The sequence below is a fragment of the Ostrea edulis genome, chromosome 2 (assembly GCF_947568905.1).
Source record: "Ostrea edulis chromosome 2, xbOstEdul1.1, whole genome shotgun sequence".
NCBI lineage: Eukaryota > Metazoa > Mollusca > Bivalvia > Ostreida > Ostreidae > Ostrea > Ostrea edulis.
Window position 1 is genome coordinate 74,135,847 of NC_079165.1, and position 13,065 is coordinate 74,148,911.

General features: G+C 33.8%; 1 long non-coding RNA gene across 1 annotated transcript; it reads left to right on the forward strand.

The window, feature by feature from the left end:
* Positions 1 to 3,150: 3,150 nt before the first annotated feature.
* LOC130051566 (uncharacterized) lies at positions 3,151 to 6,222 on the forward strand. Its single transcript, XR_008799827.1, has 2 exons — positions 3,151 to 4,050; positions 4,662 to 6,222. It is a non-coding gene; the product is annotated as an uncharacterized LOC130051566 (long non-coding RNA).
* Positions 6,223 to 13,065: the final 6,843 nt, after the last annotated feature.

Consider the following 13,065-nt stretch of genomic DNA (forward strand, 5'->3'; position numbering starts at 1 on the left):
TTCGCACATTCAGAAATATATGAGCGTAGAATTTTACAAGAATTATATTGTTTTAAAATTTTCATCTTAAACACAAAATGTTTGTGTGAAAAGGACCACTGTCAGAACTGTACATAGATGTATATATATGCGAGATAAATCAAATACTATGTTTATAAATATATACTTAATCTAAAATTAATTAAAAGTGCATCAAAACTAGGAACACTATGCACTACAATAAATAACAAATATCGGTACGACTCAATATACCTGTATAAACATATTTGAGTGGTGTAGAACATTTTCAAACGAAAACCTGCATGGATTGGTGTATCATGAATAAGAAAAGGACCCCCAAATTTCTCAGCTGAGAAACTTTAAGCAATCTAGCGGGTTTTCAATGTCTCTAAATATCCTTTCATTGTTTCTGTGAGTATTTCGCATCAACATCATGGCTGCTGCCATATTTATACAAGCCTATGATGATCGTAGTACAAGGGTTATGCTGTTCTAACTTCAGGACAAACTTATGGTGCAGCCTTAATTTAGGAAAACTTTGCGAAACTGTGTAGTCTAAGACATGTTCTAAGACACACTTAGGACACGTCTTAATATTAAGATACCTTCAAATACATGCTTGCAACGACATTTTGACCCCCTCCTCGATTCGGGTGCGATTGTATTATTAAATTCGCCGAAACAAACCTATTTTCAAACACGGTTAAGTTCAGAAATTATTTTCCTCCTCATCCGTCGCTTCGGAAGTCTGATTTCGCAATAATCCGACAATGAACATACTTTAACGACATTGTCAACATTCTCACCAAGGTCTGACGAAAATGTCTTGATGTCACACAATCACATCTCCGCACCAAATAATGTTATAGAAGGGAAATCAAAACTGCACTTCAGAATCAAAACAAACAACACAAAAATACAATTTTCTTATTTTTTTCTCATTACAATATATGCTATCAATTTTACTCAAATTTATTTGTAAAGTTCATTAATCTGGTAGAGTCAGATTATTTGGTGCGGAGATGTGATTTCATGACGTCATGGCATGGTTGTCAAGTCTTAATAGGAATGTTTAAAATATCCTTAAAGTATGTCCGGTTTTTTTCCGGATTGTTGCGAGGAAGTTTATATTTCTGAAAGCGACGGATGACCCTAGTGCCGTAGTAGGCAATAAAGTAAGGAAAGAATCTTGAAAATTATCGAATGTGTAGCGTTTTGTATGCATCGATACTGTCTAAAAGTGCACAATAATTAAAAAGAGCTGCAATAGATTGTGGCTGATGCCCAATCGCATTCATTCATTTGTGAATAAACTATTGTTTAAATGAATGTTTAAAACAAATTAATCAATGACAAAATCGTTAGATGTTTTTGGCTGATCATTGATATCATTAACAGGTAATATTGAAAATATACAGTGTTCATCATCTGTTACGTCTGTCAAAATTCGAAAACCCTGATTATATTACGTTGTAGTTTTCGTTTGTTTTAAGTTTTCAGTGTCTCATATTCCTGTTCATGGCAAATTATCTCCTTACTTAATGAGTATCGCTTGAAAAACCTCGGGTTGAATTTTCATTTAACCTTTAAAAAATCTATAATTGCCAAGTACCTAACAATCATGAAGTGAAACCGACAATCATGGACTGGAGCCTACTTCTCTGGGAGTGGTTTCTGGATCCACGCATATATATGCACTTACGCTCTGTCGCCATATCGTTTTGTTTTAATGTATACATCAACAAACATCTGGCAATTGTGGTATTCAGAACATTTTTCTACAGCCTTTACATACAAATACAACTTTCTATATTTGTGTAGTGTCGCATTATGTATTCTGAATATATGAGTGGTAAAAGGACATAACAGATTCATTCAAACATTCTGTCTTCATATTCATCTAGATCCTTGTCTATCAAACGTTTTAGATCAAATCAGGATATTTCTAAAACGTTGTGATTTCAACGATTTTCTAGAAAAATCTAAGAACTGACGAGAAAATATTACAACAAGCAAACAAGCTGAAGAAAGATTTTTTGACTTGTGCAATAATGTTTACAAAATAAATGTCAACGCATCAAACGACATCAGAATAATCTCCTCGATGAAGCTACACACTTCCATTACACTTTATGTGTATTAGTCCTTACTTCCTCATTCGATGTGGCAGTCATATTGTATGAGGCAACAGTTTGATTGTATTCTTGTTTTAGCTTCTCGCAATATGCCGTATTCCACTGCATGATTAACAGTTTCAAATGATGACGTGGTTCATTCATCCTCCAAATATAAAACACCGGATTCATAGCGCTGTTTAGGAAAAACAACATTCCAAAAACATTGTTGGTTGTTTTACCCCACGGTGTACTGTAATCGAGTATGGGAAATGCAAGAGTGGTATAGTATGGAGTAGCAATAAGTAGAAAGGTACCGGTGATGACCGAAATTTTCTTGGTGATATTAGTTTGTTGGTCTGTGACGACAGAGGAACTTTCAACTTGTACATCTCCAGTTCGACGAATACGTCCGCGAATGTAATGTAGTAAATAAACGTACATGAAAATATTGGAAACTATGGTAGATAAAAGTAGATATTTTGTGATTTGGCTCACAGGGTTCCTCTTCAACTCGTACACAAACCTACAACCAATTTTGAAAGGCAAATCTTCGCTGTAAAACATGAGATACGAAGTGATTACTCCAGTCACCCAAAACAATGAACAGAGAAAAATCAATCGGAATTTAGTCACGTACTTGTAGTATTTCATTCTTAATGCAAAGACAAAGCAGCGATCAAGGTTATACATTGTCACTGTGAACAAAGACACATTGAGGAAGGAAAATGCCAGGTACTTCTTGAATTCGCAGTTATCTCCATACTGGTAGACGGAAAGCGGAAAACACAAGATGACTCCGGTGGAAATATCGGATAACGTCAAATTCATTGAGAGGATCTTGATTTGAAAATTAAGTCTTATACAACGGTTTAAAATAAACATTGCAGCTAGGTTTTCAAGAACGATCACTCCCCCTGCGGAAATGAGCATGCCATCAGTAAGAAGTGGCTGTGACATATTTGCAGCTACTTCAGTTGAGCTGTAATTATTCCTCCCCATCTTTCCGATATAAATACATCGATTTTCACTCAAAGTCAATAAAAGCGTGCAATCGATGTCGCCGGCACTTTATTAGAAAATAAGCTATACCAAATCATATATTTTGTGTGCTATACATTCATGGACCCATAGCCTCCCTAGGCATGGTATACTTTTTATTTCCCCTTTACTTATAAACTTGGTAGGAAGCGTAGATACCCTAATTTTGTAACGTACGTGACTGTCGCCGACTCAATTTTTAAAATTGAACAAGCAAATATAAAAATCTGAGAGCGTGTTTTTAAATTTTCTTTGCGTTAATATCATTTGTATTTCCTAAATTTTCATTCAATAAAAGTTTAACAACTTTTGCGTATGATTTTAAGCAGTGGTGTATATATTACTCCATGTCGCCAGATTATATTATGTGATTATAGGGTCAATTAAACACCCAATGTATGGACAAAGATTTCGTATTATCTTTATGTTTTTGATCTATTTTGGCGCTAAAATATTAAAAAACTGTGTGAAAATATTCATCAAGCGATATTTGGATGTGGCATTGAGAAGAAGTCATCATATTCTCAAAATTTTGAATTCTGATTTTAGAAATGTAACATACGATACACTAATTTTTTTATGAAAACGTATTTGCAGAGCAAATGTTACCCCTTTTATGAAAATCTCGTAGTGTACAGAGAATGAAAATATAAACATTTCTTTTGCAGAAGTCATTGGTTGGTCTGAAATTTGACAAACGTGTCAAGATGTAACATTCGTGATGTAACATTCGTTACCGAGAAATTAATTAAAGGGAATGATAGAACAATTTCCAGCGTATTTTTGCTCTCTCTCTGCATGATGTGGTATACGACATGAACGTCTACTATGAACATTTGAGTTTGAAAGTCAATACGTGTTAAACTTTGAGAATTAGGATTAATTTTCTCTTACGGTAAGTACTGTTACAACAACTGCAATGTTTGATATACAATATTGATTAAGCAGATGAAATGTTTTGGTCTGAATTTGTTCTTCTGATATCAAAGAATGTATATCGTATTCCAAATATCTCGAAATTCTTCTGGTGTAAGAATTACATTGAGTAGAATGCTGGTAACATACGTTACTCAAAGTAACGTATGCTACTTAATGAAATGCTTGATTCGACATCAAATATTGAACTACATATTGACAAAATATCATCATTAATGATATGTTTGTTGAATATCAACTATGTTATGAAGAAACAAATGTGTTATTGTTCCCGTATTCACTAGCATATACAGATATCCTCTGCAAGAAATACAGGCCATGTTTTCCTCTGCTCCTGTCCTATTTATGATACATGTAACTATGCAACTCTATATTTATCAATTTGCTAGAATTCAGCATCTTTTCATAATATATCTTAGAAATGAAGGGACTAATCTCTGATGATTGTTCTATGCAATCTTATAGAGAAATCATTCAAAAATATTTTATCTGAGTGTAACATATGTTACCACAAATTCCATTACGTAATATTATTCTACTTGTTTTTAATTTTTTATTTATTTTTTTCAGAAATGGCGCTTGTGAGAGTAGAAGTACAGAATAACTACCATGAAAAAAAAATGTATTAAAACATAAGAACAACCATGAAAAAATGTTTTCGAAATAATATTATATGCTCCCCTTGTGGCAATACTGAAAAGGTAGAATGTCTGTATAGACAGTGAAAATAAAGGTTTAACTACCGGTCAAAGGCTACCATAATGATACATGTAAGTTTTGCCTCTCAAAATACTTATAAGCAACTGGTCATTTGAGTAATTTTGTATGACCTTTGACCTTGTGACTTGGAATCCAATGGGGGTCATCTATTCATAAGGGGCACCAGTGTTTCAAGTTTGATGTCTATCAAGGAAAGATTTCTCAACGGACAATAGCGTATGTCCAGAGTAGTTTAACCGTTGTCCTTTTGACCTCAAAATTAATAGGGGACATCGTTAAATATTCATTCATAACACCGCGTGGTGGATCATACTGACAGTTTCTATGGAAAGGTATTCCAAAATAAGCAACAAAAACATAAGATTCGATATACATTTAATTAAAATGTTGGGAAATTAAACATTTTCTTTATATTATTATTGTAAACAGATTGTTAGAAATGGGTACATATGATTCTTTCCATTTTTTGAATAGAAATGATGTGTTTATAGTAATGAAAGGAAAAATAAGAAACATACGTTACTTTCATTGTTTATTATAACAAAGAGCAATCCAGGTTTCAAAACATGTGTCTGTTATTTCTATAAGAATCATGAGCATTTAAATAGCGAAACATCAATCTATCACTTTTGTTTTAATCGCACATTTATTGCAAATTAACAAATTCAGAAGAAAAGACACATTTGGTAAAAAGTTTTGCTTGTCTACGTTATATTTCTATTAAAATTGGTATTTCCATTGAATTAAGTGATGTCGTTATGATTTTGCAACATCAATCGTAAAGAATAACTGATGGTGGCATCGTTTTGGCACAATATTTTCATGGATGTAGTGTTGTGTAAGTGTTGAAACATACGTTACATAATTATAGCGCTACTTCATTTACATACAAAAAAGCTATCGTTCTATATCTATTGCTAGTCTTTTGTTTTCATGTTTCATACATATTGAACTGTTCGAGAATATTTGTTAATCAATTTTATTTTTTGCCATTTCAAAGATATTGAAAGTGATATCTAGTCGTTTATTTTGCGCTCTTAAAATCTTATTGCTGACTTTTACAGCAGATAATTTCTTGTTGTGTTGATTAAATATTTTCTTTGAAAACCTGTATTTATTGTCTTTCGCAAATTAGAAAAATATATGCTCAGTCAATTCCAATACAAATTATGGAATAATACATGGAAAATTAATGTTTATCTTAAATATTATCATGTCAAGGACTCAGTAACGAAGGTTACATGTGAGAAAAATCTCGAAAAATATACCATACTTTGACCTACTGTAAAAAAAAATCTGTCATACTTAACTTGAAACAATTTGAGGTGAGTGTTCAACAGATATTTACCATTAATAAACGCATGTTACCATATATATTTTGAATGGTCGATAAACTATGATTTTGAAACCCTCAATTGCACGCTTTTATTGATTTTGGGTGTTTGTCATACTCATGGTTTATATACACTTGTTTGACACAACGATACCCACCCCTAAATAGAAATTGGTTTGTGATTGGCTATCACCTAACAAATTAAAGTATATTTTATCCATGCAAACATGATCTCCATAAAGAACACATACAGGTGTGCATTCATATTGGCCTATCCTTTCTAGCTCATCTAACCTATAACACAAGTGAGCTTTTCTGATTACCTATTGTTAGTCATCCGTCAATTCGTCTGCCCGTAACCTTATTACATTTTTAGCCCACCTGAGCCGAAGACCTTCGATAGTCATATCAATATGTAAGTATCCTCATAGAATGCAGAATCAAGTTTGCTGAAATGATGGCCACGGGGTGGGTGTGGGGTAGAGAGGGATTTTTAAAACTTTTTCTCATCAACAACAAGGCTATGGTTACTCATGAGGTTAACTGAGTTATAAGCCCAAGTACGCTTTTATGACTACCTTTTGTCTGGCCCCACTCTGTCTATCCATCCGTCTGTATATATCTTCTTTTTTTTTTTATTTTTACCATAACCAATGGGCTAGTTTCAACCAAATATGCTATAAGACATCCTTGTATAAAGAAGATTCAAAATTCCTGAAATAAAGGCTAACATCGTTTTTCAAAGGGAAATAATAGAGGAATAGTGAAATTCTGTAAACAAGTTTAAACAATTTCTCTCAAGAACCATTGGACAAGGAATGAAAAAAACTTATGAAAGCTTTCTTGAAGAACGTAGGTTCAAAATTGTTCGAATGATGACTCCAGGAGTAGGGTAAAGCTACAATAGCGGATCAGTTTTACATGAGGATTTATAGGAAGAGTGTTTATAAATCATGTTAATCGTTAGATTTTTTTGGCAGCCAATAATGAAAAAAATCAGACATATGTTATACTAGAATACTAAAGTCATAAAAAGTACTAGTAATTATTAAACAAAATTGGACATGTTATCTGGTTATACTCCTTGCCTTGCTGGCTAATAAGGCCTTTACAGGGTTTTTAAAAAAAAAACTTTCCTTAAAGGTAAATTATTCCAATTCTTGATAGCATTGTCAATAAAAACTAGAAGATTCTTTGCCTTTTATCTTAGGTATGATAAAATTTTTGTTTGTAGCACTTCTAGTATTATTATTGTTTAGAACAAATTGATCATAGAGATAATGTGGGGCTTTACCATGAAATATATTAAATACATGGTTCAATCTTAGTTGAATAGCTCTGTCATCCACTCTTAACATGCCCAAATAATCTAGAATGTCACTAGAAATGCTATCTCTAGGACCTAGACAATGACCAGTATTTTAAAAGATATTAACTTGGAAACTTTTGGGAGTTAAACTTCAACTTCCCTAGATCATCACGCATTGTATACATGGATATTTTATGTTGATGTAGACCTCCTTACTTACTCGATGTGTATGAAAAAGGTTTCCCCAAACGTTTTCCAAACAATATAATCCTATAGTCAAAAGACGAAATTTAAAACAAAGAGAGTCTATTTAAATTATGAGTGCTATGTAAACAGAGTTGTCTGTTTTACAAAATGATGGAAAAAAATATTCACATGAGATTGTTCTTTACATTTGTGAACGAGCATCGCACGTTAGGCTCTATATGGACGAGTTCATTGATAATTAGAGGGACTGAGGGTTAAGACATTCTCCACAACACGTCTGAGTCTCTGCATATAGTCAGCCTGGTCTGACTGTATTGTTATCTCTGACATACATATATGGAAATCTACAGGAGACAGAAAATAATCATTCAAGTCGTTGGAATAGGTTTGTAATTGATGGTGATAATTCTTTGGTTACTGTCTTACATAGACAATGAAACGTGGTCCAGAATGGGTATTAGGATTCTAAAGCAATGGTTGCGATTTGGACCGTTTTGCTCCCTATGCTAAATCTTTAATTAACATGTATTTTATGCTAAATCTTTAATTAACATCTATTTTATGCTAAATCTTTAATAAACATGTATTTTGAATTTATTTAACTCCTTGCCAATCAGAAAATTCCATTCAAACATAAGTTCTCTGTTAGCCTTTCACCTCTTTCATAAACATGTATTATGAAATAAATATACATGTAAATTCCTCTTACTGGAGTCATAATTTTCACCTTAGTTTTGATTTGTTGTCTCGTTTTCCCCCCTGTTGTATCTCTTCGGGTTCAGCACTAATCCGGAGGATACTGACACATGTACGAACTTTCACTTTACATATGTTGTATCTCTTCGGGTTCAGCACTAATCCGGAGGATACTGACACATGTACGCACTTTCACTTTACATATGTTGATCCCAAATGAGACAAAGCTGTTATACACACCGAACTCGTTTATTTTACAATTTGATGTGATACATCAATGTATATTTCACCAGGTCTAGAACTAAAATCACATTCAAATATCTACTAAGATTAAAAGCTAGTTCGATGTAAAAAGGCTTTCTTTGGGGATATTGTTGGATTTTTATTTTCTTTTTTAATGTTGTTTGGGTGTGTGTGTGTGTGTGTGTGAAAAATTAGAATCTTTTTCCAAGGTGGAAGCCAGAGTAAAGTAATAAAATTTGAAAAGGATTAAATTCTTATGCAAGTCTATTTCAATGCATTTATCTTATTTCATTTATTGAATTTTGTGAAACACGATACTGTCAAAATAAGGGGGGGGGGGTTAGGAAAATGACAGTGCAAACACGGGAAAAGGGGATTGTACACTGTACCCACTGGCGCTTGCTAATATTTTCATAATAAGTTGTAATGGTTGTGAATTACATATGTATGCATTAGTATGAAATATATGAAGCATTGGATTCTGAGGATGACTTCCCATTCTCTCCGTAATTTCTGCTTCCCTTCTTCACAATAAGCCTTTTGATTTTACAAAATGCTGACCACCTCATAACATTATTGCATACAATATTACCCGTTTCGCGTTTCAGCAATTACCTACGGCATTTATAAGTTCTTTGATAGCGATATGTACTATAATTTTGGTATGGAATTACACCTCAAATTTAGAAGGATAATTCCAAGTGTTCGGTTAAACACTGAAACAATACTACCATACATTTTCCACATTGTAATTTCTCTTGACGTCAGCTTTATCAAGTAACACGTTATTGTTTTCGGGTGGAAACTCATCAAGAGGCCCCACTAATGGGCAAAAGTTCAATTATATAATGGTTGCAAGCTGATCTTTTACTGAAATCTTTAAAACTCCTATAATTTAACAACATATCGACAGTCATTAGCAATCTACCAACTAGTTGTACTCTACGCGTCAAACATTTTACTCAAGAAAATTTATCGCTTATCTTTTTTTCCAGATGCTGCACGTAGTGGGGTTACAATTGGGGTATAGTTTAACACACTGGCACTTGGGGCATGGAACAAGCAACATGCCCCAACCTTATTTTCTGATCTGGGATCTACACATTTTTTGTTAACTTATGTTTTGGAGATATACTTGAAAGATCGTTCAAAAATGTAATTTTTCGTCTCAATGAAAGTTAGATTTTTCAGCAATTGTAAGGAGTAGAAATACACCGAGTATACCCCAACATGCCGGGTGTAGACTATGTTGTGACTGGGGTGTAGACTATGTTGTGACTGGGGTGTAGACTATGTTGTGACCGGGGTGTAGACTATGTTGTGACCGGGGTGTAGGCTATGTTGTGACCGGGGTGTAGGCTATGATGTAACAGGGGTGTAGGCTATGTTGTGACCTGGGTGTAGCCTATGTTGTGACTGGGATGTAGGCTATGTTGTGACTGGGGTGTAGGCTATGCTGTGACGGGGGTGTAGGCTATGATGTAACAGGGGTGTAGGCTATGATGTAACAGGGGTGTAGGCTACCACAGCAATATAGATAGTCGTGGTTCGTTTTGCATAATATTTCACATAAAGGGAAATGTAACCCTAACCACCTTGTTGCCTTTAAAAATAAAGTATTACCTACTGATATCGTAAATGACAGTCTTTAACAAAAAATATCCGTGCTTAACAATTAAATCAATATTAATCTATCTTATATTTCAAATTACCCGCCGCTAAGACAGCAGCCATTGAAGTTTAATTTATTACGTCACATCGTTGGTTCCGGTTTATTTCATCAGCAGCACTGTAAACATGACAAGTCACGAACAGTTAAGTTTGGAGACGTATAGATTTGAGCCCGTCCTTTCGCAAGAAGAATTTAAGAAAAGAAGACGTTCAGTCCAGTCGCAGACCAGGTAGATGATACTCGTTCCTTCATACAGGTAAATGTCTCAAACCTCAACTTGGCATTACGGAAATGATGGATCCACAGTTTACATAAGTGACCGATCGACAGGGGATGCTTACTCCTCCTAGGCACCTAATCCCACCTCTGGTGTGTCCAGGGGTCCGTGCTTGCCCAACTATCTATTTTGTATTGCTTCTAGGACTTACGAGATTGATTCACTGTTCGTTATCTTCACCTTTCACATAGTATTTTCTTTTCGAATAACTTATTAAGGAATTTCGGGGGGGGGGAGCGACTTTTTTTCACATCTCCCCTTCGCATTAGTGTAATTAACTGCTTGACAGGAAGGCATCCACCTATTTACAATGTATTCGTAAAATCTACCACATGCATATCTTTGATCTTATCAAAACTGGAATAGACGGTGTGGCGTCAAAATTACTGATTTCTGTGGTCTTGAATACAAAAGAGTTCTGTATCCTGGCAGCATCAATAGATGGCGGGAATTTCAATTTTTAACGTTTTAAAATTAGTACTGAAGCTTAGCTAAGCCGTATATCAAAAGAATAGTATGACAAATCTTTATCATATAATTAATCCTATCATTTATCATGCAAAAGGTTTTTGGGTTGCCTTTCCCTTTAATGGATATATTTCGCAAGAAAGCATATGATTACAAAAGAAAGCATTAATGAAATGCAGCATCATACAACATACATTTATAAAGACATGGAACTATTGTTTTAAAACCTAGGTATTCCTGAGTCAGAAGTAAACATGAAAAGAAGCAAACAAAATGATAGATTAAGAACAGATTTGAATTATTCAATATCCACAATGTATACTAACTTCTTACCTAAACTGTTCATCCCAAAACTTGAAGTCCACAACATACACTTGGATATTATGTACATCATATAATATTTATGTGTAAGGTATATATATTTTCATTAACATCACTTACATTGGTAGATTTTGTGTGCCATGTTTTTTTTTTCATTTCCAAGGTCATAAAACATACTCTCCCATGAATACTGTATGTGTATTATTTTTAGTGAGATTTATATTTTATTGTCTTTGCCAGTGAAGTAAGATAAGTAATGAATAGTTGTGCTATAATATGAACATCTCAATTATCAAACACAGAACAAGTGCTAAATCATGATTACGCTTTAGCTTGAAATGCACCACATTGTAAACACGCTAAAATAAGCACACATACATTACTAAATATGATGTCTTCTGTATCCAAGATACCTTATGAAATCTTGTAGATAGCAGGCTACCACAAAACCAGCGAAAGCTATGCAATTAAATTTGTAAAGTGCTGCTTACTGTCATCGTCTAGCTTTGTGGCTTTGTTAAAAGTTTGTGAATGTCAAAACACATTCTAATTAGCGATATCTGAGTTTTTTTGTGATTTTTTTTCGGAGATTATGTTAAAACGTCTTTTGGGTTAAATAGTTTCTAAAAACAAAATTGTTGAAAATACACTAGGATAATGAAGTGGAGTATCTGAGCATGATCTGAAATGAGATGAAAAATCTAGAACATCCAACTTTGTCTTGCTTAGTTAGATGTAGGTTATAGAGCAAATGTTGTATAGTAAAGTAATTATTCAGTTCGTGGTGTGTACTGATATATTTGTATCTGCTATGAGATTGTACAATGTTTCAATTTGAGAGAAAATATGAAAGTGAGAAAGTAATGAGGCATCATTGTGTTTCTAATTAATAAGTAAAAATAAACAGTGCATGCCGAGAATAATAATTAAGGTTTGAGAGGTGCAAACAGGTATTGATCTTCAAGGGAAAAATAGATTTAAAATATGAGGAATTCAAGAGATGAAACGTCACATCAATTACAAGAGGTGAAAAATTCAAGGGGTGAAATATTAATCAAAACGATTGGCAAGATTTGACTAATTCAGTGGTAGACGTGCTTTGTTATTTGCAGGAGATGAACAAATGCAAGAGTTGACACAATCTATGATATGCAATTACATGTACAGTGTAAGAGATCAACAATTCAAGAGGTGACAATTTGCATTTTGTAAACTCGGGCGTCCTATTGCTTTTCGTCAGCGCCCGACGTCATGCGTTAATTGAATATTTTTAACTTCTTATTAATAACTACCATTCCAATTCTTTTCAAATTTAGTATGGAACATCTTGGGAGTACGGTGACATGAATTGGCAATTTCAGGATTCCTGGACCCTTGAGGCCTTAGGGATGGGACAAAATTTGACAAAATTTAAAAAATCTACAACTGGGGTGGAACTCGAGGTTATGACTCCAGGGCAGGCCGACCTTGGTATATAACGCTTATATGTAAAACATTTAGTAACATCTTCTTTAGTGTTGTTAATTAATGCTGAAGTGAAGCTAAATTGATATTTAGAATGAGTAGGTAGTCTTTTACCAAAATTGTAAATGTAATCACAAAGTTAAAGATATTTTACCAAAATTGTAAATATCATAATCACAAGGTTACAATATATTTATATTCCAAATCGCATTTTCCTCTATAAACCATCCAATTTCAGCACGCGACACAATCCGTTCATATGGA